Source organism: Engystomops pustulosus, chromosome 6 (genome assembly GCF_040894005.1).
Source record: "Engystomops pustulosus chromosome 6, aEngPut4.maternal, whole genome shotgun sequence".
In the NCBI taxonomy this organism is placed as follows: domain Eukaryota; kingdom Metazoa; phylum Chordata; class Amphibia; order Anura; family Leptodactylidae; genus Engystomops; species Engystomops pustulosus.
The window spans coordinates 19515042-19534985 of NC_092416.1; the positions used below are offsets into that span (position 1 = coordinate 19515042).

The 19944-nt window shown below is 47.0% G+C and overlaps 1 long non-coding RNA gene across 1 annotated transcript; it reads right to left on the bottom strand.

The window, feature by feature from the left end:
- Positions 1-514: 514 nt before the first annotated feature.
- On the bottom strand, positions 515-12950 carry LOC140065556 (uncharacterized). Its single transcript, XR_011847950.1, has 5 exons — positions 12894-12950; positions 12729-12782; positions 12528-12572; positions 11911-12085; positions 515-648 (listed from the first exon to the last, which is right to left on the bottom strand). It is a non-coding gene; the product is annotated as an uncharacterized lncRNA (long non-coding RNA).
- Between the last annotated feature and the right edge of the window lie 6994 nt (positions 12951-19944).

The window sequence follows — 19944 nt, forward strand, 5'->3', positions numbered from 1 at the left end:
GCTGCCTGTCCTGACCTTCCGCTATGATCCTGACTCTGATTCCGTGCTGCCTTTCTCAACCTCATGCATGTCCCCAACCACTGAGGACAAAGTCGTGCCTGTGGAATGACCTGGTGGTACCACACCGCAGCAAATCCAACTTGCTTTGTGGTGGGCTCTGGTGAAAACCGGGTACCACTTAGACTCCGGTCCCAGGTGTCGGCTTATGTCATCCTCCACGGAGGTCCATTGGATCCATTACCACTCTTCCTGACTGACAAGGACATGTGATGGTGGATGTTTGGGCTAGTCCACAATACTATATATTTTCCTCTGCCCAGTAAAAACTAAAACCATACAACTACCCGATTACTACCATGATTAAGTCCTTTTGGATAAAACGCGTTGGTTTGCTGTGTCCATACCCATGAAGTGATGTTATATATGAGTGTCCTTTCCATTGTATACCCAATTTTGTCCGACCCATAAACTGCATTCAATTTTATCTACATTATAACAATCACAGTGGACAAAATAAGACACAATTTGTTTTATTATTTCCATTTCTCAGGAATAAGAATAATTCATGTTCCGATCCCATGATCTTGTCTTCTTTAGATGAGAGGTTTCTCTCTTCTATCCATTAATGTCTCTGTATCAGAGGGACATCTGTTGGGAGAAGAGCACAATTATTATTATAAGGGTGATAATTTTAAAATATATTTTCTGGCTGTTTTAACTTAAAATTCATATCTCCCTCCTTTCAAAACAAGTAGAGGTGACGCTATATGTTACAGGACAATGTGAGAAGTAACCAGAAACATAATCACTAGAGATGAGCGAACACTAAAATGCTCGGGTACTCGTTATTCGAGACGAACTTTTCCCGATGCTCGAGTGCTCGTCTCGAATAACGAACCCCATTGAAGTCAATGGGAGACTCGAGCATTTTTCAAGGGGACCAAGGCTCTGCACAGGGAAGCTTGGCCAAACACCTGGGAACCTCAGAAAAGGATGGAAACACCACGGAAATGGACAGGAAACAGCAGGGGCAGCATGCATGGATGCCTCTGAGGCTGCTTAATCGCACCATTATGCCAAAACTATGGGCAACAGCATGGCCATGACAGAGTGACAGAATGAAGCTAGATAGCATGTAAAACATCCAATAATTGACCCTGACACTATAGGGGACGGCATGCAGAGGCAGCGGCAGCAGCGGCAGGCTAGAGAGTGGCATGGCGACATACTCTAAATGGACTCAGGCTTCAAACCAATGGGTGGCAGAGAGGAACCAAAGGAGGTGAGCAAGAAGTGCTCAAATAATATCGGTACATGATAAAAGTTTGCCAGTATATTTTGTGGATTACACAGCAGGGTGGCGACAAAGTTAACATGGAAGCCATGAAAACAACCCAAAATTCTGCCTGACACAGCTCGTTTGATAAGGGGACCATGTATGGAGGCAGTGAACTAGTAGTAGATTAAAGGTGCTGCAGTTAAAACTATGTTAGTTGGATCTTGGCATGGAGCTGGCGCTCCGCTGCCAGGCGAGCTTTCGCCAATCCAAGCCCCTGTCTCTAGGCTACTCCCCAAACAGCACTTCTAAGAACCTTTTGTATAAGATCAAGTGTAGTAGCGTTCTTATAAGTTTAGGATATGCCGGGTGAGGGGAATGTAAACAGATGCGCAAGAAGCGCATGATGCGCATGGAGCTGGCGCTCCGCTGCCAGGCGAGCTTTCGCAAATCCAAGCCCCTGTCTCTAGGCTACTCCCCAAACAGCACTTTTGTATAAGATCAAGTGTAGTAGCGTTCTTATAAGTTTAGGATATGGCGGGTGAGGGGAATGTAAACAGATGCGCAAGAAGCGCTGAAATAATATCCCTAAATGGTAAAAGTTTGCAAGTATATTTTGTGGATTACACAGCAGGGTGGCGACAAAGTTAACAACTTTGATGTGGAATCCATGAAAACAACCCAAATTTCTGCCTGACACACCTCGTTTGATAAAGGGACGATGTATGGAGGCAGCTATATGGACGACTTTTGGAGGTAGGAATGGAGACAACGTGTGGAGGCTGCTATGGAGACAATTTAATTTGGATAGTGCCTGTATGTGGCAGTCCCAAACATTTTTCAAACCAGAGGAGCAGGTAGGTGGCCCTCCAGTAAAATGGGATAGATAGAGTGCCTGTATGTGGCAGTCCCAAAAATTGTTCAAACCAGAGGAGCAGGTAGGTGGCCCTCCAGTAAAATGGAATAGATTGAGTGCCTGTATGTGGCAGTCCCAAAAATTGTTCAAACCAGAGGAGCAGGTAGGTGGCCCTGCAGTAAAATGGAATAGATTGAGTGCCTGTATGTGGCAGTCCCAAAAATGTTTCAAACCAGAGGAGCAGGTAGGTGGCCCTCCAGTAAAATGGGATAGATTGAGTGCCTGTATGTGGCAGTCCCAAAAATGTTTCAAACCAGAGGAGCAGGTAGGTGGCCCTCCAGTAAAATGGGATAGATTGAGTGCCTGTATGTGGCAGTCCCAAAAATGTTTCAAACCAGAGGAGCAGGTAGGTGGCCCTCCAGTAAAATGGAATAGATTGAGTGCCTGTATGTGGCAGTCCCAAAAATTGTTCAAACCAGAGGAGCAGGTAGGTGGCCCTCCAGTAAAATGGGATAGATTGAGTGCCTGTATGTGGCAGTCCCAAAAATGTTTCAAACCAGAGGAGCAGGTAGGTGGCCCTCCAGTAAAATGGAATAGATTGAGTGCCTGTATGTGGCAGTCCCAAAAATTGTTCAAACCAGAGGAGCAGGTAGGTGGCCCTCCAGTAAAATGGAATAGATTGAGTGCCTGTATGTGGCAGTCCCAAAAATTGTTCAAACCAGAGGAGCAGGTAGGTGGCCCTGCAGTAAAATGGAATAGATTGAGTGCCTGTATGTGGCAGTCCCAAAAATGTTTCAAACCAGAGGAGCAGGTAGGTGGCCCTCCAGTAAAATGGGATAGATTGAGTGCCTGTATGTGGCAGTCCCAAAAATGTTTCAAACCAGAGGAGCAGGTAGGTGGCCCTCCAGTAAAATGGGATAGATTGAGTGCCTGTATGTGGCAGTCCCAAAAATGTTTCAAACCAGAGGAGCAGGTAGGTGGCCCTCCAGTAAAATGGAATAGATTGAGTGCCTGTATGTGGCAGTCCCAAAAATTGTTCAAACCAGAGGAGCAGGTAGGTGGCCCTCCAGTAAAATGGGATAGATTGAGTGCCTGTATGTGGCAGTCCCAAAAATGTTTCAAACCAGAGGAGCAGGTAGGTGGCCCTCCAGTAAAATGGAATAGATTGAGTGCCTGTATGTGGCAGTCCCAAAAATTCTTCAAACCAGAGGAGCAGGTAGGTGGCCCTCCAGTAAAATGGAATAGATTGAGTGCCTGTATGTGGCAGTCCCAAAAATTGTTCAAACCAGAGGACCGGGTAGGTGGCCCTCCAGAAAAATGGAATAGATTGAGTGCCTGTATGTGGCACTCACAAAAATTGTTTCAAACAGAGGACCGGGTAGGTGGCCCTCCAGAAAAATTAAATGCATGAAGTATAGCAAGAGCCAGTGGGCCCTGTCAAAAAATAGCCATTTTCCTCTGCTTTACTGTACAAAGAGGAGGAGAAGGAGGAAAATGAGGAGGAGGAGGAGGAGTGGATCAATTATTCAGGTTGAGCTTCCTTCACCTGGTGGAGATTGGAAATTCTGAGAAATCCAGCCTTTATTCATTTTAATAAGCGTCAGCCTGTCAGCGCTGTCAGTCGACAGGCGTGTACGCTTATCGGTGATGATGCCACCAGCTGCACTGAAAACCCGCTCGGACAAGACGCTAGCGGCAGGGCAGGCAAGAACCTCCAAGGCGTACAGCGCCAGTTCGTGCCACATGTCCAGCTTTGAAACCCAGTAGTTGTAGGGAGCTGTGTGATCATTTAGGACGATGGTATGGTCAGCTACGTACTCCCTCACCATCTTTCTGTAAAGATCAGCCCTACTCTGCCGAGACTGGGGACAGGTGACAGTGTCTTGCTGGGGTGACATAAAGCTGGCAAAAGCCTTGTAAAGCGTACCCTTGCCAGTGCTGGACAAGCTGCCTGCTCGCCTACTCTCCCTCGCTACTTGTCCCGCAGAACTACGCACTCTGCCGCTAGCGCTGTCAGAAGGGAAATACTGTTTCAGCTTGTGCACCAGGGCCTGCTGGTATTCATGCATTCTCACACTCCTTTCCTCTGCAGGGATGAGAGTGGCAAGATTTTGCTTGTACCGTGGGTCCAGGAGAGTGAACACCCAGTAATCGGTGCTGGAATAAATTCTTTGAACGCGAGGGTCACGGGATAGGCAGCCTAGCATGAAATCTGCCATATGCGCCAGAGTACCAACGCGTAAGAATTCACTCCCCTCACTGGCCTGACTGTCCATTTCCTCCTCCTCCAACTCCTCCAACTCCTCTTCTTCTGCCCATACACGCTGAACAGTGAAGGACTCAACAATGGTCCCCTCTTGTGTCTCGCCAACATTCTCCTCCTCTTCCTCCTCATCCTCCTCCACCTCCACCTCCTCCGATATGCGCTGAGAAACAGACCTCAGGGTGCTTTGGCTATCAACAAGGGAATATTCTTCCCCCGTCTCTTGTGACGAGCGCAAAGCTTCCGACTTCATGCTGACCAGAGAGTTTTTCAACAGGCCAAGCAGCGGGATGGTGAGGCTGATGATGGCGGCATCGCCACTGACCATCTGTGTTGACTCCTCAAAGTTACTCAGCACCTGACAGATATCAGACATCCACGTCCACTCCTCATTGTAGACTTGAGGAAGCTGACTGACCTGACTACCAGTTCTGGTGGAAGTTGACATCTGGCAGTCTACAATCGCTCTGCGCTGCTGGTAAACTCTGGATAACATGGTCAGTGTTGAATTCCACCTCGTGGGCACGTCGCACAACAGTCGGTGAGCGGGCAGTTGGAGGCGGCGCTGCGCTGCCCTGAGAGTGGCAGCATCTGGGCTGGACTTCCTGAAATGCGCACAGATGCGGCGCACCTTCGTGAGCAAATCAGACAGATTGGGGTATGTCTTGAGGAAACGCTGCACTATCAGATTTAACACATGGGCCAGGCATGGCACATGTGTCAGTCTGCCGAGTTGCAGAGCCGCCACCAGGTTACGGCCGTTGTCACACACAACCATTCCCGGCTTGAGGTTCAGCGGTGCCAGCCACAGATCAGTCTGCGCCGTGATGCCCTGTAATAGCTCTTGGGCGGTGTGCCTTTTGTCGCCTAGGCTCAGCAGTTTGAGCACCGCCTGCTGTCGCTTAGCGACGGCACTGCTGCTGTGCCTAGAGCTACCGACTGATGGCGCCGTGCCCACGGATGGTAGTTCGGAGGAGGAGGTGGAGGAGGGGTGGGAGGAGGAGGAGGCATAGTAGGCCTGAAACACCTGGACCGAGGTAGGCCCCGCAATCCTCGGCGTCGGCAGTATATGAGCAGCCCCAGGGTCAGTCTCGGTCCCAGCCTCCACCAAGTTAACCCAATGTGCCGTCAGCGATATATAGTGGCCCTGCCCGGCAGCACTCGTCCACGTGTCCGTGGTCAGGTGGACCTTGTCAGAAACGGCGTTGGTCAGGGCACGGATGATGTTGTCTGACACGTGCTGGTGCAGGGCTGGGACGGCACATCGGGAAAAGTAGTGGCGGCTGGGGACCGAATACCGAGGGGCGGCCGCCGCCATGAGGTTGCGAAAGGCCTCGGTCTCTACTAGCCTATAGGGCAGCATCTCCAGGCTAAGCAATCTGGAGATGTGCACATTAAGGGCTTGGGCGTGCGGGTGGGTTGCACTATATTTGCGTTTCCGCTCCAGCGTCTGGGGTATGGAGAGCTGAACGCTGGTGGATGCTGTGGAGGATCGTGGAGGCGACGATGGGGTTTTTGGGCCAGGGTCCTGGGCAGGGGGCTGACTAGCAGCTGACACAGGGGAAGGAGCAGTGGTGTGCACGGCCGGAGGTGAACGGGCTTGTTGCCACTGAGTGGGGTGCTTAGCATTCATATGCCTGCGCATACTGGTGGTAGTTAAGCTAGTAGTGGTGGAACCCCTGCTGAGCCTGGTTTGGCAAATGTTGCACACCACAGTCCGTCGGTCATCCGGTGTTTCCTTAAAGAACCTCCACACTTCTGAAGATCTAGCCCTCGCCGCAAGAGCCCTCACCACGGGAGCTTCACTAGTTGACAGTGGCGCTGATGCACCAGCTCTGGCCCTGCCTCTCCGTCTGGCCCCACCACTGCCTCTTCCAACCTGTTCAGGTCGAGGACTCTCCTCCGTCTCAGAAGCACTGTGTTCACCCGGCCTCTCAACCCAGCTTGGGTCTGTCACCTCATCATCCTCCGATCCCTCAGTCTGCTCCCCCCTCGGACTTCCTGCCCTGACAACAACTTCCCCACTGTCTGACAACCGTGTCTCCTCATCGTCGGACACCTCTTTACACACTTCCACTACGTCAAGAAGGTCATCATCACCCACAGACTGTGACTGGTGGAAAACCTGGGCATCGGAAAATTGCTCAGCAGCAACCGGACAAGTGGTTTGTGACTGTGGGAAGGGTCCAGAAAACAGTTCCTCAGAGTATGCCGGTTCAAATGGCAAATTTTCCTGGGAGGGGGCAGACTGGGGGGGAGGAGGCTGAGGTGCAGGAGCTGGAGGAGTGGGGATTTCGGTGACATGGGTGGACTGCGTGGAAGACTGACTGGTGGTGGACAAATTGCTCGAAGCATTGTCAGCAATCCACGACATCACCTGTTCGCACTGTTCTGGCCTCAACAGTGCTCTACCACGAGTCCCAGTAACTTCAGACATGAACCTAGGGAGTGTAGCTCTGCGGCGTTCCCCTGCTCCCTCATCAGCAGGTGGTGTCTCACCCCGCCCAGGACCACGGCCTCTGACCCCTGCAGTAGTTGGACGCCCACGTCCCCGCCCTCGTCCTCTACCCCTAGCCCTGGGGTTAAACATTTTTAAAATGAGAGTTATAACTTTTTTTTTTTTTTTACTTTTTTTTTTTTTTTTGTGTGTTTTTTTTGTGTTTTTTGTTTTTTTTTGTGTTTTTTGTTTTTTTTTGAGTTTTTAGAACCAAACAATCCTATCCTATTGCTATGGCTATTTTCTAGCCAAGTATCAAAGGAAGCACACTACTATGCCAGATGAGATGACACTGAGTTATTGCCTAATAGAAATCCAACCCCTACTGAATTTTGCCACTTCAGCCTTTGCTATGGATATGTGCGCCACTAAGCGCAGAACACAGCGGTCGCAAGTCTCACTACAAATTGCTCAGAATTGGCAAGTACATGCACTGCAGAAACTACAGCCACCAGCAGATCAACCAGAAATCAAATATATAGAATGCTACTGTAGGCTTCAAGAAGCTATTTGTATTCTCCTATGGCTATTTTCTAGCCAAGTATCAAAGGAAGCACACTACTATGCCAGATGAGATGACACTGAGTTATTGCCTAATAGAAATCCAACCCCTACTGAATTTTGCCACTTCAGCCTTTGCTATGGATATGTGCGCCACTAAGCGCAGAACACAGCGGTCGCAAGTCTCACTACAAATTGCTCAGAATTGGCAAGTACATGCACTGCAGAAACTACAGCCACCAGCAGATCAACCAGAAATCAAATATATAGAACGCTACTGTAGGCTTCAAGAAGCTATTTGTATTCTCCTATGGCTATTTTCTAGCCAAGTATCAAAGGAAGCACACTACTATGCCAGATGAGATGACACTGAGTTATTGCCTAATAGAAATCCAACCCCTACTGAATTTTCCCACTTCAGCCTTTGCTATGGATATGTGCGCCACTAAGCGCAGAACACAGCGGTCGCAAGTCTCACTACAAATTGCTCAGAATTGGCAAGTACATGCACTGCAGAAACTACAGCCACCAGCAGATCAACCAGAAATCAAATATATAGAACGCTACTGTAGGCTTCAAGAAGCTATTTGTATTCTCCTATGGCTATTTTCTAGCCAAGTATCAAAGGAAGCACACTACTATGCCAGATGAGATGACACTGAGTTATTGCCTAATAGAAATCCAACCCCTACTGAATTTTCCCACTTCAGCCTTTGCTATGGATATGTGCGCCACTAAGCGCAGAACACAGCGGTCGCAAGTCTCACTACAAATTGCTCAGAATTGGCAAGTACATGCACTGCAGAAACTACAGCCACCAGCAGATCAACCAGAAATCAAATATATAGAACGCTACTGTAGGCTTCAAGAAGCTATTTGTATTCTCCTATGGCTATTTTCTAGCCAAGTATCAAAGGAAGCACACTACTATGCCAGATGAGATGACACTGAGTTATTGCCTAATAGAAATCCAACCCCTACTGAATTTTCCCACTTCAGCCTTTGCTATGGATATGTGCGCCACTAAGCGCAGAACACAGCGGTCGCAAGTCTCACTACAAATTGCTCAGAATTGGCAAGTACATGCACTGCAGAAACTACAGCCACCAGCAGATCAACCAGAAATCAAATATATAGAACGCTACTGTAGGCTTCAAGAAGCTATTTGTATTCTCCTATGGCTATTTTCTAGCCAAGTATCAAAGGAAGCACACTACTATGCCAGATGAGATGACACTGAGTTATTGCCTAATAGAAATCCAACCCCTACTGAATTTTCCCACTTCAGCCTTTGCTATGGATATGTGCGCCACTAAGCGCAGAACACAGCGGTCGCAAGTCTCACTACAAATTGCTCAGAATTGGCAAGTACATGCACTGCAGAAACTACAGCCACCAGCAGATCAACCAGAAATCAAATATATAGAACGCTACTGTAGGCTTCAAGAAGCTATTTGTATTCTCCTATGGCTATTTTCTAGCCAAGTATCAAAGGAAGCACACTACTATGCCAGATGAGATGACACTGAGTTATTGCCTAATAGAAATCCAACCCCTACTGAATTTTCCCACTTCGGTCTTTGCTATGGATATGTGTGCCACTAAGAGCTAAACACAACGGTAGCAAGTCCCCCTGCTAATTCCTCACAAAATGGTAAAAGATGCAAATTAAAATAAAAAAAGTAGAACGTTATTGTAGCCCTAAGAAGGGCTGTTGGGTTCTTTGAGAATCACTCCTGCCTAACAGTAAGCTAATAGAACACCCTAACGCTTTCCCTGACCAGCAGCAGCTCTCTCCCTAGCGGCATCCAGAGACAGAATGATCCGAGCAGCGCGGCCAGCGGCTAGTCTATCCCAGGGTCACCTGATCTGGCCAGCCAACCACTGCTATCGACGTGTAAGGGTACCACGTCATGCTGGGTGGAGTGCAGAGTCTCCTGGCTTGTGATTGGCTCTGTTTCTGGCCGCCAAAAAGCAAAACGGCGGGAGCTGCCATTTTCTCGAGCGGGCAAAGTATTCGTCCGAGCAACGAGCAGTTTCGAGTACCCTAATGCTCGACCGAGCATCAAGCTCGGACGAGCATGTTCGCTCATCTCTAATAATCACTAATATTTTTCTGTTGGTAACAGATTGGAGAGGAACATGGACAACCATAATGAAGTCATCAAAGTCATCGAAGCCTGGAAGTCAATGGGGGTCATTTACTAAGGGCCCGATTTGCGTTTTCCCGACGTGTTAACCGAATATTTCCGGTTTGCACCGATTGTACCTGAATTGCCCCGGGATTTGGGCTCACGCGATCGGATTGTGGCGCCGGCATGCGCGCGCCGGTCCATCGCGAATGGACCGGGTAAGTAAATCTGCCCCAATGCGTTCATTGATACTAAAACAATGGGGCAGATTTATCAAGTGTCTGAAAGTCAGAATATTTCCAGTTGCCCATGGCAACCAATCACTGCTCAGCTTTCATTTTTACCAGTGCTCATGAATATTTTAAAGGGCAGCTGTGATTAGTTGCCATGGGCAACTGGAAATTTTCTGACTTTCAGACACTTGATAAATCTGCCCCAATGTATCTAATTGTAGCCTTAAATTATTCCATGTGACATCACCAAGACATTGATGTCCCCCCCAGCTACAATTATATCAGTTGTAGATGATATCTTGTCATGCATTGATGCTGTATCAGACAGTTCAGTTTTTAGTTTGATTATTTTTATACATTTTTTTTGATGTTTTTTAATATTTTTCGTGAATCAAATCATACTTGAAAGTAATAACATAGGGTTGTCCCAACTGGACAAGTTACACAGAAAAGGGAACAAGTCTTACTATTGTGACTGCAGGAGAAGCAGCTGCTCTTGACATCTACGTTTCCATCTGTACTAGAAGAAGGGCTCTACAGTCCTGATATACGTTTAGCTGTTAATATAATAAAGTTACCAGCCCCATTTTTTTTTTTTTGTTTTTTAACCACACGTCTACTGTATCTACCGGGATTGTATCATTGGATGTTGACGCTGGTAAGCTGCAGGACCGCTACTATTTCCCTATATTTACTATTCTTGCTCTTTTTTTTTTGGGGGGGGGGGGGTCTGGCGTTGAGTTTACTACCACTGCCCCCTGTTTTCTTATAGTATCTTACTATATAAATATTAGATCCTTTAAAGGGGTTATCCCAACAATAAACATCATCCTCTTTCTGGGGCTAGGGGATTACAAGGTGATCAGAGAGGGCTTGATGCTAGGACCACCATTGATCACTAGTTTGGAAATAGTAGGAATCCAAAGAATTGGGTTCCTGTTCTCCCTTATGGGTGGAGCAGCAGGTCAGTTATGAGTCTCGCCAATCCATTCAATTGTATGGGACTGCCAGAGATAGCCAAGCAGCTCAAGTGAATGGAGGAGGTCTGTTTTTGTAATTGGTGGTTGGTCCAGCAATCAGACCCTCACAAATTAGCTTGCTATCCCCTATCCTGTGGACTCGGACTTACTTGAAATGTAGCCTTTGAAGGATCTAATCCTAATATAGTAAGATTTTACATGTTACTTTACAATGTTCTGTCCAGTAAAATAAAGGATGCCACACTAGAAGCCTTATAGACCGGTGACTGTTAGAGGGGTGTTTGTTGGCACCATTGCTATTCCTTATTGTGCACATCATGGTCTGCGATTTGGATGATGGATCTACTACTAAAATTAAACAGAAAGTCAGAAGCTTTGGAAATACAAAAGACCAAAGGAGGAGATAGAGAAGGAGATTGGAGATATATACAGGAGAAGAATAGAATAATGAGGAGGGGAAGGCAACAAAAGAAGAATGAACGTAAAAGGAACATAACAGGGCCGGCTCCAGGTTTAAGTAGGCCCCTAGGTGACGGAGTCTTAGTGGGCCGTTTTGAGAAAACTCACGTCTTAAAGCAACACTGGTACCATTGATAGGCACCCAAGTGGGCCCATCCAACACCCTTGGGCCCCAGCACTTGCCTGGGTAAGCCAAGTGCTGGTGCAGGGCCTGTATCAGAAATATCAAGGAAGATGAGATAAAGAGTAAAAAGGAGAAAAAGATAAATATATGGGATGATGGATGGAGATAAGGAAAAGAATATCAGGAAAAAGGGAAGATAAGTAATAATTAGAACATAAGGGAGAACATAAGGAATATGAAGGAGAAGAAAATGTAGAAGGAATAGAAGCTAAAGAAGTACAAAGAGAAATAAAAAATGGAGGGAAGGAAAAGACAAGCAACTTTTTCATTAAACATTGCCCTTTTTACTAAATATATTGTGGAATGAAAGAGTTGATCAAAACACGTCATAGGAGACATCTGGGAGGACAATTGTTGGCACAAATAAATTTTGAATTCTGGAACAAATGTTTTAGTAGACTTGCTTTAGTGTTCATAGAGTTAAGAAGAAGGAAGGAAAGAAGGAAAGGAAAGAGATAATAAAATCATAAAAAAGTGAAATCATTGCATAATAATATATGTATAATATAGATACAAAGTGATTTCTTACCATGCTGGACATTGTTCTTTTGGGATACATGTTTTGTCTGGTCCAATTACATGTCCGTCCTTGTCACATTTACATCCTGCAATGCAAACATCAAGACAAACCTGATCCTTTTTTGTACAGTGGGAAAAACAATCAGTGCATTCCTTCCATTTAGCTTCTGGGGGGCACTTTTTATCTGTGAAAAGAAACATTAAGAAGGTATAACAGTGGCTGATAAAAGCTTGGAACAACCAAGTTAACTTTTTTTTTTATTATTGTATAGTATTACAAAATCTCAAAGCATCTTTCCAGTGCTTGTTAGGGCGATTTGGGACATTAAACCACCCACAGACTCTTATAAGCTGGTACACAGGCATTGGCACACTCCGACAAGTGAAGCTGTCATAGGGGAGTTGCCAGTTCAGGATTTCCAGATGTGATTCCTCATCAGGCTCACATATAGGTAAGTACAAAAGTTTATTATTTTGATTTTTGCCCACCCGCCCAACCCTAACCCTCATGCCGGTCAATTCGGGACCCTAAAACAACTACATCTCATTACGAAACTTTGGTTTAGGGTCCCAAATCTCTATGTCAAGTCCTCCTTAAGAGGTATTGTCATAATTTACTTCACTCACCGTCCTCAGCAGAACTTGTAGCAATAGAACAGGCCAAGAAAATAACTAAGAAAAATCAAAAGCAAATTGTGTTAACTTTTTGCTATATCATTCATGTTCATCGAAAAAACAAAAATAAAAAATTAAATATAGTTATAAAAATATTCCATTAAAATGCTTTGGTATAATAATAATAATACAAGGATCACATAATATTTATACCTGAAAAAAATATCAGTGTCCTCATGGCGGCCATAACTGCTGAAACCAGCAAATCTTTGTAAAAGGCAATGTAAAACAAAATGTAAGATATTAGGATGTACACTAATGTAATGTAATGTTACACTATGTAATATTATATACATATAATACAGACACACATCTTACCTGTCAGGGTGTACTCCACAGAAGTTGATGACAGTCCATCTATTGCCTGCAGAATTTATACTTGAGATTTTCAGGCCGGGAACCAATCAGAAACTTTATATAAACTTTATAACTTTTAGAAGCTTTTACAAGGGAGGAGTAATTTATTCTAACACATGCCAGGTTGTTCCTAATTGTCTATGGGTGTAGCAGCTCACTTAGATAACACCCAACAGGTATAATTATAATTTGGGATAAATATAGTTAATATGGAAGATGAACATTATTGTTTTCCCAAATGTTGCATGGGAAGGAAAATTACATCACAATGGGTAAAAAAGTGAAGTACAACCCGGATCTTGAGGTTTTTACGGAGCTCCCACAAATAATGTACAATAGTTGAGAAGACCAACATATGTTTTACAAAGGGGTCCAGAAAAATAGATTTTCCTCTGTGCATAGTCTTACACAGAGGAGACAACTCATGCTCATCTCTAGATTAGATCAAAACATCCCCAAACATGACCCACAAGGAATTACAACTTACTTAGCTAAATACTGTATATACTCGAGTATAAGCCGACTCAAGTATAAGCCAAGACACGTAATTTTAACACAAAAAAACTGGAAAAACCTACTGGCTCAGGTATAAGCCGAGGGTGGGGGGGATGCATTGGTCACATCCCCACCCCCAGTATATAGCCAGCAAGCCCCATGTAGTATATTGCCTGCAAGCCCCCTGTAGCATAATAAAGCCTGCCAGCCCCTGTAGTATATAGCCTGACACACCCTGTAGTATAAAGCCTGCCATTCCCCTGTAGTATATAGCCTGCTAGCACCCTAGAATATAGCCTGCAGCCTCTGCACCCCCCCCCCCTAGTATATGGCCTGCAGCCCCCGCCCCCAATATAATGCCTGTAGGAAAAAAACAAACAGTGTACTCACCTTCTGATGCCCCTCCTGCAGATCCTCTTCTAAACAGCGATTCTCCAATATTGGCTGCTCGCTGACATCATAGTGTTGGCCGATGCCGGTACACATAGTAGAATGTCAGTGAGCATCTGACATCACGATGCCTGCAACGGACCGGGACACGGAGTCGATGCCGGTGCATCACTGTATAGAAGAGGACCTGCCAGTTGGCAATCAGAAGGTGTGTACACTGTTTTTACACTGTTTTAGGCTGCATTCAAATGACCGCAAGGGGGACGTTTATACGGCCAATGTATATACGGCCAATATACGTCCCCCATAGACGGCAATGGGCGCGCGGCGCCCTACGGGAGCGGTACGGTGCCACACACGTGCGGCACCGTACCGCCCCATACCCCGTGAAAGAATAGGACATGTCCTATTTTTTCAGGGCATACGGCGCCTTGCGCCATTACTTCCTATGGAGAGGGCCCGTCGTACTCCCCTCCTCCTCTCCCCGTGCGCTGCCGTGTGCCCGCCGTGTTACGGTACGGTGGGCACCGGTCGTTTGAATCCAGCCTTATGCTGAAAAACTCAGCTTATACCCGAGTATATAAAGTAGTCTTACACAGAGGAGACAACTCATGCTCATCTCTAGATTAGATCAGAACATCACCAAGGAACGACAATTTACTGAGCGACATAGTCTTAACACAAAGGAGACGACTCATGCTCATCCCTAGACTAGACCAGAACATCTCCAGACATGACCAACAAGGAAGTACAAATTACTGTGCAAAGGGCTACATTGTCTCACAAAGGGAAGGCCACTAATTCTTATGTCTAAACCAGATACTCCTCTGGTGGATGGAGGAACCCAAAGGATAAGCATAATAGAACCCTATTTTGACATGATTTTAGAGCCAAAGACTTGGCAGTAGAGTCTATGGAAGTTATTTATCATCTGTTGCAGCCGGATACAACAAGAGGCTTTGGCCTCTTCATGTATCCGGCCCGGGGCCTGCGCAGAGTTTATCTGACATTTCACAGAAGTCCTAATAAATATCCCCTATGGATGGGTTTTTCCAAAAAAAAACCTTAGTGGACCTCATGGATCATATATTTGCTATGTGTGTCCAAAAGCAAATGAACAAAAATTAGGCATTATGTAACATAGAAATAGACAATGCAGAATTATAATAATTGTAGAGAAGCTTTATACAGTTAGTACCCTACTTAAGGACACCCGACTTACAGATGATCTATAGTTAAAGACGGACCCTTCTGCCCATTGGGACCTCTGGTGAAGTCTCTGGATGTTACTATGGTCCCAGACTGCAATGATCAGCTGTAAGGTGTCTGTAATGAAGCTTTATTGATAATCCTTGGTCCCATTACAGCAAAAAATTTTGAAACTCCAATTGTCACTGGGGCAATTTTTTTTCTTGCCTGGATCTATAATTATAAAATGTACAGTTTTGACTTCCATACAAATTCAACTTGAGAACAAACCTATGGACCCTATCTTGTATGTAACCTGGGGACTGCCTGTACTAATCTTTCCGAATGGACTGAGAACAACACCCTCAATGACATAAAGTATATTGGTACACAACGCACATGTAAACATCTCCTGGCAGCCCTGAGTCAGCAAATAGTCATCCAAACTTGTTGGCCAAGCTATTTCTTGCAACACAAATAAGTTTCTCATAAAATGAATTGATTTGAATTAATTCATTTTGGAATTGGACATCGTGATCTCATATGTAAAAATAGAGTGACACTAGACAAGGAATAAAAAAACTATTTAAAGGAACCTGTCACCAGGCACCTCATTTTCACTTAAGACAGGTTGTCATTAAGCTGCATTGAAAATCTGCCTTTCTGCCTTCTCTAAGCATTTGGATTACAATTAGAGATGAGCGAGCACTAAAATGCTCGGGTACTCGTTATTCGAGACGAACTTTTCCCGATGCTCGAGTGCTCGTTTCGAGTAACGAGCCCCATTGAAGTCAATGGGAGACTCGAGCATTTTTCAAGGGGACCAAGGCTCTGCACAGGGAAGCTTGGCCAAACACCTGGGAACCTCAGAAAAGGATGGAAACACCACGGAAATGGACAGGAAACAGCAGGGGCAGCATGCATGGATGCCTCTGAGGCTGCTTAATCACACCATTATGCCAAAATTATGGGCAACAGCATGGCCATGACAGAGTGACAGAATGAAGCTAGATAGCATCTAAAACATCCAATAATTGACCCTGACACTATAGGGGACGGCATGCAGAGGCAGCGGCAGCAGCGGCAGGCTAGAGAGTGGCATGGCGACATACCCTAAATGGACTCAGGCTTCAAACCAATGGGTGGCAGAGAGGAACCAAAGGAGGTGAGCAAGAAGCGCTCAAATAATATCGGTACATGATAAAAGTTTGCCAGTATATTTTGTGGATTACACAGCAGGGTGGCGACAAAGTTAACATGGAAGCCATGAAAACAACCCAAAATTCTGCCTGACACAGCTCGTTTGATAAGGGGACCATGTATGGAGGCAGTGAACTAGTAGTAGATTAAAGGTGCTGCAGTTCAAACTATGTTAGTTGGATCTTGGCATGGAGCTGGCGCTCCGCTGCCAGGCGAGCTTTCGCCAATCCAAGCCCCTGTCTCTAGGCTACTCCCCAAACAGCACTTCTAAGAACCTTTTGTATAAGATCAAGTGTAGTAGCGTTCTTATAAGTTTGGGATATGGCGGGTGAGGGGAATGTAAACATCTGCGCAAGAAGCGCTGAAATAATATCCGTAAATGAAAAAAGTTTTCCAGTATATTTTGTGGCTTACACAGCAGGGTGGCGACAAAGTTAACAACTTTGATGTGGAATCCATGAAAACAACCCAAATTTCGGCCTGACACACCTCGTTTGATAAAGGGACGATGTATGGAGGCAGCTATATGGACGACTTTTGGAGGTAGCAATGGAGACAACGTGTGGAGGCTGCTATGGAGACAATTCAATTTGGATAGTGCCTGTATGTGGCAGTCCAAAAAAGTTTTCAAACCAGAGGAGCAGGTAGGTGGCCCTCCATAAAAATGGAATAGATTGAGTGCCTGTATGTGGCAGTCCAAAAAAGTTTTCAAACCAGAGGAGCAGGTAGGTGGCCCTCCAGAAAAATGGAATAGATTGAGTGCCTGTATGTGGCAGTCCAAAAAAGTTTTCAAACCAGAGGAGCAGGTAGGTGGCCCTCCAGAAAAATGGAATAGATTGAGTGCCTGTATGTGGCAGTCCAAAAAAGTTTTCAAACCAGAGGAGCAGGTAGGTGGCCCTCCAGAAAAATTTAATAGATTGAGTGCCTGTATGTGGCACTCCCAAAAATTGTTTAAAACAGAGGACCGGGTCGGTGGCCCTCCAGAAAAATTAAATGCATAAAGTACTATAGCTAGAGCCAGTGGGCCCTGTCAAAAAATAGCCAGTTTCCTCTGCTTTACTGTACAAAGAGGAGGAGAAGGAGGAAAATGAGGAGGAGGAGGAGTGGATAAATTATTCAGGTTGAGCTTCCTTCACCTGGTGGAGATTGGAAATTAGGAGAAATCCAGGCTTTATTCATCTTGATAAGCGTCAGCCTGTCAGCGCTGTCAGTCGACAGGCGTGTACGCTTATCGGTGATGATGCCACCAGCTGCACTGAAAACCCGCTCGGACAAGACGCTAGCGGCAGGGCAGGCAAGAACCTCCAAGGCGTACAGCGCCAGTTCGTGCCACATGTCCAGCTTTGAAACCCAGTAGTTGTAGGGAGCTGTGTGATCATTTAGGACGATGGTATGGTCAGCTACGTACTCCCTCACCATCTTTCTGTAAAGATCAGCCCTACTCTGCCGAGACTGGGGACAGGTGACAGTGTCTTGCTGGGGTGACATAAAGCTGGCAAAAGCCTTGTAAAGCGTACCCTTGCCAGTGCTGGACAAGCTGCCTGCTCGCCTACTCTCCCTCGCTACTTGTCCCGCAGAACTACGCACTCTGCCGCTAGCGCTGTCAGAAGGGAAATACTGTTTCAGCTTGTGCACCAGGGCCTGCTGGTATTCATGCATTCTCACACTCCTTTCCTCTCCAGGGATGAGAGTGGAAAGATTTTGCTTGTACCGTGGGTCCAGGAGAGTGAACACCCAGTAATCGGTGCTGGAATAAATTCTTTGAACGCGAGGGTCACGGGATAGGCAGCCTAGCATGAAATCTGCCATATGCGCCAGAGTACCAACGCGTAAGAATTCACTCCCCTCACTGGCCTGACTGTCCATTTCCTCCTCCTCCAACTCCTCCAACTCCTCTTCTTCTGCCCATACACGCTCAACAGTGAAGGACTCAACAATGGTCCCCTCTTGTGTCTCGCCAACATTCTCCTCCTCTTCCTTCTCATCCTCCTCCACCTCCACCTCCTCCGATATGCGCTGAGAAACAGACCTAAGGGTGCTTTGGCTATCAACAAGGGAATCTTCTTCCCCCGTCTCTTGTGAGGAGCGCAAAGCTTCCGACTTCATGCTGACCAGAGAGTTTTTCAACAGGCCAAGCAGCGGGATGGTGAGGCTGATGATGGCGGCATCGCCACTGACCATCTGTGTTGACTCCTCAAAGTTACTCAGCACCTGACAGATATCAGACATCCACGTCCACTCCTCATTGTAGACTTGAGGAAGCTGACTGACCTGACTACCAGTTCTGGTGGAAGTTGACATCTGGCAGTCTACAATCGCTCGGCGCTGCTGGTAAACTCTGGATAACATGGTCAGTGTTGAATTCCACCTCGTGGGCACGTCGCACAACAGTCGGTGAGCGGGCAGTTGGAGGCGGCGCTGCGCTGCCCTGAGAGTGGCAGCATCTGTGCTGGACTTCCTGAAATGCGCACAGATGCGGCGCACCTTCGTGAGCAAATCAGACAGATTGGGGTATGTCTTGAGGAAACGCTGAACTATCAGATTTAACACATGGGCCAGGCATGGCACATGTGTCAGTCTGCCGAGTTGCAGAGCCGCCACCAGGTTACGGCCGTTGTCACACACAACCATGCCTGGCTTCAGGTTCAGCGGTGCCAGCCACAGATCAGTCTGCGCCGTGATGCCCTGTAATAGTTCTTGGGCGGTGTGCCTTTTATCGCCTAGGCTCAGCAGTTTGAGCACCGCCTGCTGTTGCTTAGCGACGGCACTGCTGCTGTGCCTAGAGCTACCGACTGATGGCGCCATGCCCATGGATGGTCGTTCGGAGGAGAAGGTGGAGGAGGGGTGGGAGGAGGAGGAGGCATAGTAGGCCTGAAACACCTGGACCGAGGTAGGCCCCGCAATCCTCGGCGTCGGCAGTATATGACCAGCCGCAGGGTCAGACTCGGTCCCAGCCTCCACCAAGTTAACCCAATGTGCCGTCAGCGATATATAGTGGCCCTGCCTGGCAGCATTCGTCCACGTGTCCGTGGTCAGGTGGACCTTGTCAGAAACGGCGTTGGTCAGGGCACGGATTATGTTGTCTGACACGTGCTGGTGCAGGGCTGGGACGGCACATCGGGAAAAGTAGTGGCGGCTGGGGACCGAATACCGAGGGGCGTCCGCCGCCATGAGGCTGCGAAAGGCCTCGGTCTCTACTAGCCTATAGGGCAGCATCTCCAGGCTTAGCAATCTGGAGATGTGCACATTAAGGGCTTGGGCGTGCGGGTGGGTTGCACTATATTTGCGTTTCCGCTCCAGCGTCTGGGGTATGGAGAGCTGAACGCTGGTGGATGCTGTGGAGGATCGTGGAGGCGACGATGGGGTTTTTGTGGCAGGATCCTGGGCAGGGGGCTGACTATCAGCTGACACAGGGGAAGGAGCAGTGGTGTGCACGGCCGGAGGTGAACGCGCTTGTTGCCACTGAGTGGGATGTTTAGCATTCATATGCCTGCGCATACTGGTGGTAGTTAAGCTATTAGTGGTGGAACCCCTGCTGATCCTGGTTTGGCAAATGTGGCACACCACAGTCCGTCGGTCATCCGGTGTTTCCTTAAAGAACCTCCAGACTTCTGAAAATCTAGCCCTCGCCGCAGGAGCCCTCGCCACGGGAGCTTCACTAGTTGACACATTTGGCGCTGATGCACCAGCTCTGGCCCTGCCTCTCCGTCTGGCCCCACCACTGCCTCTTCCAACCTGT